This window comes from Rhinolophus ferrumequinum, chromosome 11 (assembly GCF_004115265.2).
Source record: "Rhinolophus ferrumequinum isolate MPI-CBG mRhiFer1 chromosome 11, mRhiFer1_v1.p, whole genome shotgun sequence".
In the NCBI taxonomy this organism is placed as follows: Eukaryota; Metazoa; Chordata; class Mammalia; order Chiroptera; family Rhinolophidae; genus Rhinolophus; species Rhinolophus ferrumequinum.
Window position 1 is genome coordinate 1,087,129 of NC_046294.1, and position 6,066 is coordinate 1,093,194.

Sequence of the window (6,066 nt, forward strand, 5' to 3'; positions counted from 1 at the left end):
ATGATGTGAAGTAGAGGTCCAACTTCATCCTCTTGCATGTGGATACCTAGTTGTCCCAACACCACTCACTGGGGAGACCCTTCCCATTGAGTTGCTTTGGCCCTTGCTGACAATCACCTGGTTAGATTTGAAAGGGTTCATCTCTAAACTTCTAGAACAGAACCTAGAAGCTCCTGATTCTGTCTCATTGGTCTGTATGTCTATCCTTCTGCCTTGGTTGCTGTAGCTTTGTAGTACATTTCGAAATGGGGAGCTGTGAATCCTCCAGCTTCATTTTTCTTTTTCCAGACTGTGTGGCTACCTGGGGCTCCTTGAATCTCCGTATGGATGTTAAGATCAGCTTGTCAATTTCTGCAACAGGAACCTGGAATTTTGAGATGGATTGCAGCAAACCTGCAGATCAATTTGTGCAGTATTGGCAATAGTAAACCTTTTGATACATGAACATTGGATGTCTGTCCGTTTATTTTGGGCTTTTTCACTTCTTTCAATGATGTTTTGTAGTTTTCAGTGTGCATGTCTTGCACTTTTAAGTTTATTCTTGAGTACTTTGATTTTTTTGATGAAATTGTTTTCTTCATTTAAATTTGATTGCTCATTGTTAGCATATAGAAATACAAGTGATTTTTCTATAGAGGGTGCCAAGAAATGTATACACATTTTCAGAAAGGAAAAAAACTGTATCCAAATTGTAACACTCAATATATACCGATAACAAAAGCTGAATACAAGTCACGTTTGACATCTGCAATTACAAGAGGTGCTCAGAGTGGTTCCCATCAGTGTAATTTAGTACAGTTTTTCTCCTTTCTTAAAATGTGTACACATTTTTTTGGCACTCTCTGTATGTTGATGTTGTATCCTAGAAACGTGTGTGTGTGTGTGTGTGTGTGTGTGTGTGTGTGTGTTCCTTAGGATTTCCTATATACAAAATAATGTCCTCTGTGAATAGAGATGGTTTTACTTCTTCCTGTCCAACCTGGCACCCTTTATTTTTTTTTCCTTGCCTTATTACCCTGGCTAGAACTTCAGTGCAATATCGAATAGGAGTGGTGACTGTGGACACCTTTCCTTATTCCCGATCTTAGACGAATGTCAGCCATTCACTATTAAGTGTGATGTCAGCTGTGGGTTTTGGTAAACGCCCTTTTACCAGGTTGAGGGAGTTCCCTTCTGTTCCACCCTGTGTAGAACTAGAGCATCTGCGAGTGGCTGATTTCCGGTAACTCTGAGCCCAGAGATGGAGAGAGAGCTGCTTGCCGTTCAGAGCCGCCCTGTCCCTGGCCCCTGAACAAGCACAATTTCTAGTTTTGTCCTACAGAGCATCTCAGATCACAGCTCATTTTAGACTTACTTCTCTGTCTCTGGAGTTGATTCCTGCTCTGGGACCTGGATGGGCACAGAGATCACCCATCAGATCCCGTCCTAGGCACTGAGGGCAAAGCACTCCTCCTCCAAGCAGGTCGTCTTGTGGGGAAGGGGGAGCGTCCACTGTTCCAACAAAGACAAGCTCTGAATCCCATGTAGACTCAGCTGAGACCCCTCTATACTCATTCATTCGTTCTTCACATCCATACACACATTTAGTGATTCCTTCATTCATTACTTTAACAGATGTTTGTGGAATGACCACTGAGCCTGGCACTGCCACCCCAGCAGTGAGCAGCCAGGCACAGTGATCTGTGAGGCAGTGAGACGAGGGAGACACCGTCGGTTCTGCGAATGAGACACAGGCTGGCAGGAAAGAATGACCATGAGAGCAAGGCTATAGTCGAGAATTTATTTAGAGGTTCACTGGCCATGGGCCACTTCCAGGTGGACTCGGGCTCAGTCATTGGGCATGGGGATGGGGGAGGCATGTGGAGGAGGGGAGCCCTTTTCTGGAACGGGCATGGGAGGGGCCCACTGCTTTCCCTCAGCAGCTGGAGGGGGTGTCCTGAAGCAGGAGAGTCCAGCTGTCCAGCACCTAGAGAGGAAGCTCAAGGGTCAGACATGGCCATGGTCACTTGATGGGAAGCACAGGTCTTCAGATGCTGCTGAGGGCTGTGCCAGACCCTCAGATCTTGCACTGGCAGCACACGGGGGCACAGCAGCTGGACTGGCAGCAGCAAGGTTTACAGCAGCTGGACTGGCAGCAAATGGGGACACAGCAGCTGGACTGGCAGCAGCCACTGGAACCACACGACCCACAGCCCCCTTTGCCACAGCTGGAGCAGGGACAGGCTGGCACACAGCACACGGGCACACAGCAGCTGGAGCCACAGCCCCCCTTGCAGCCCCCACATGAGCCACAGCCCCCACATGACCCACAGGCCCCCTTGCAGCCCCCACAGGAGCCACAGCCCCCCTTGCAGCCCCCACAGGAGCCACAGCCCCCACATGACCCACAGCCCCCTTTGCAGCCCCCACAGGAGCCACAGCCCCCCTTGCAGCCCCCACAGGAGCCACAGCCCCCACACGTCCCACAGCCCCCCTTGCAGCCCCCACAGGAGCCACAGCCCCCACACGTCCCACAGCCCCCCTTGCAGCCCCCACAGGAGCCACAGCCCCCTTTGCAACGGCTGGCGCAGGGACAGGCTGGCACACAGCAGCACACGGGCACACAGCAGCTGGAGCCACAGCCCCCGGAGCAGCCACAGCAACTCATGGTTCTGGTGGGTGAGGGTGGAGCAGGTTAGATGAGCAGGTAGAGAGGGAGGAGTTCAGGTGTGGTGGCCTCTGGGCCCGGGGCCTTTATAGCCCTGCTGGGTCAGGTGAGATGCTGGGTGCACGCTCACTTCCTGTTTTGGTTCCTGTTTGTGCCGTGTCCCCGGGAATCTTTTCTGCACTAACCCCCCGTTCTGTGCTTTTCTCTGCAGCCGTCAGCTGCACTGGGGAGTGTCTTTCTCAGGGAGCATCAGCTTCCAGCATGTGGCCCCCTTGTCATCGCGCTGCATGCGGAAGTACAGACGCTCACTCAGAGGCTTGGTCTTGGGAACTGATTCGAGCCTGTGGTCCTGGCCACTGCTGTGCGATGTCCTCTTTAAGCCAGTTCTCCTGCCCTGGAGCAACCAGGCCTCGTCTCCACCGCCGGGGCTGCTGCTTCTGGAGGGGCTGGGTTCTGGGGCTTCGGGGCTGGTCGTCAGGTTCCTTCCCGGGCAAGACTCCATGGGAGAGTCTGAGTACTGACTGAGTTAATGGGTGTCAGGTGCTCGCCCCAGGATTTTGCCGCGTGCCCTACGCACCGAGTGCTCCTGTCATAACAAAGATATTGCTTGTACCCCTTGCAGACCTCTCTACGTGGTCCATCACCCAGGTGGCAGAGTTGACAGATAAAATTCAGGATGCCGGCGAAACCCAGATAGACAACAAATGCTTTTTAAGCAGAAGTAGGTCCCAAATGTGGCACAGTGTAAATACTCATATGATGTCGGTGTTGTTCTTGCTGCGGCCACATGGTGTCGCCCATGAGTCCTGCCAGCCCCTGGACCTCAGTGGCGACCCAGGAGGGGCTGTGCTGGGCGCAGGTGAGCGGCGTTGTCTCTTCCTCTCTATTTCTCCGAGCCTCCGCCTGTCCACCCCCCATAAGTTCTGTGAATTAACTAAAATCAACCACCCGCCTCACATTGCAATCCAGACAAGACGTTCATTCTTAAACCTTCTAAATGTGTGGTCCAGGCAGGGAAAAAGTAAAGGCCATTAAGAAAAAGTGAGACTGGCTTTTAAAAACACCGTAAACTTGGCTCTTATGTAAACACTCATGCCAGACAAACTCCATTGTTTGGGGACGAGGAATTTATTTCCTCAACCTATAAATAACTTTGTAAAGCAAGAAAGAGCATTCAAAGAACATATAATTTATGGAAAAGTAAAAAAAAAAAAAAGTCACCCTCACTAAGAAGAAATGAAAGCATAAATGGGACACCCCTTTCCATCTGTGAAATTCACACAGGTTTCAAAACGAAAGGGCCCGCTCACCGCTGTGAGGCTGCGTGTGAAACAGCCAGAACTGGGAGCAATCTGGGGTTCTGAGAAGCCGAACGGTGGAATTAACTAGGGCTAGTGTGTGCTAAGGGAGGTGAGGCCAGAAAATCCCTTTTCTCAGTTAAGCCTCTAACGACATGGATAAAAAGTCAGCAAAATCGCTACGTGGACAAAATTGAAAAGGAAATATATATAGGTGGGGAAGTAAGATGGAAGAAATAATCTGAACATTGCGGTTGTGAGCTGGTGTCATGCGGGGTCTCTGGTCCCGCTCCCCGCACAAGAACGCAGGACATGGTGACGCCAAAAAGGAACACCCACGGAGCCATAGGCAGGGGAGTCACACCACTATATTCTCGCTGGTGGCTGTGTTGGAGACACAGGAAGCAGGAGCCACACGATCCGCAACCCACCATACGCTTCTCTGCCAACCAACCCCACTTGCTAACTGCAATCCACCTCTCTGCAATCCACAATCCACAATCCACGTTTGCTAGCTCAGCCACGGCAGTTATATCAGTGGCTAAAGGCTAACCAGTAACAGCTGATGGCCACCTAGTCACAGCTGACGGCCATCTACTACCTGAACCAGCACCTTTCGACATGAGGCCGAGAGCCTGGAAACTGCTCTCTGGGTCTCTGTCCCCATAGCTGAGATTACTGGTTATTCTACCTTCCCTACGTTTCTGAGTTTCTTGTTTAGCACAGCCACCTTGTATTTTAAGAGTCGGAAGTAACATAAGAATGTGTGTGTTATTAACCATATTGGAGAGACTGTGGCCAGACTGGGGGTGTATTGATTGGGGGGGTGGTCTTGTAGAAAACCCGTCCTCTCCATGTCACCTGAGGAAAGTGGAGAAGGCAGGTGATCAGGGTAATTACAGGGTCCCCTGCAACAAGGAAGTATTGGCCAGGCCCATGAGAACCGCCATCCAGCAACCCAGTAAGCACGTGCCAGGAAATAACGCACACAGCGTGACGTGGGACCAGCTGCTCGGCAATGTTCTGGCAGGGCTATAAAGGCCCCGGGCCCAGGAGCCGCCACACCTGAACTCATCCCTCTCTACCTGTTCCTCTGACCTGCTCCACCCTCACCCACCAGAACCATGAGTTGCTGTGGCTGTTCCGGGGGCTGTGGCTCCAGCTGCTGTGTGCCCGTGTGCTGCTGTGTGCCAGCCTGTCCCTGCGCCAGCTGTTGTAAAGGGGGCTGTGGGTCGTGTGGGGGCTGTGGCTCCTGTGGGGGCTGTGGGTCGTGTGGGGGCTGCAAGGGGGGCTGTGGGACGTGTGGGGGCTGCAAGGGGGGCTGTGGCTCCTGTGGGGGCTGCAAGGGGGGCTGTGGCTCCTGTGGGGGCTGCAAAGGGGGCTGTGGCTCCTGTGGGGGCTGCAAGGGGGGCTGTGGCTCTTGTGGGGGCTGCCAGGGAGGCTGTGGCTCTTGTGGGGGCTGCCAGGGAGGCTGTGGCTCCAGCTGCTGTGTGCCCGTGTGCTGCTGTGTGCCAGCCTGTCCCTGCTCCAGCTGTGGCAAAGGGGGCTGTGGGTCGTGTGGTTCCTGTGGCTGCTGCCAGTCCAGCTGCTGTGTCCCCATTTGCTGCCAGTCCAGCTGCTGCAAACCCTGCTGTGCCCCTGTGTGCTGTCAGTGCAAGATCTGAGATGCTGACCACAGATGGCAGGTGCTCCCTGGCCATAAGTAGTGACACACCCCGTCACCCCCACGCACAGTTCTGTGTCCATCCTCTCCAGGAGAGGTGCAGCCCGAGTCCTGAGGACCAGCGGTGCAGTCCTGCAGTTCCTGAGGGAGACAGGGGTCCCCCTCGTGCTCTCTGAGCCATCAGGGGTTCACAACCACACTCACAACCCAGAATATCTTCGCCCTTGCCCGCTGGACTCTGCCGCCTGCAGGCTCTTCGGGGGCTAAGCCCCAGAAAACCCACCTCTCGTGCGCTGGATGAGGCACAGAGCTGTCCCAGCCATCTTCCCCTGCCCACCCTCTTCCTGCTCAGTGCTCATTTCCACCTAACCTCAAGCTGGCACTGAACCACCAGACCCGGGGCCCAGACCCACCAAACACCCCTCCCCCACACCTGACATCCCCCCTGACACCAGCTC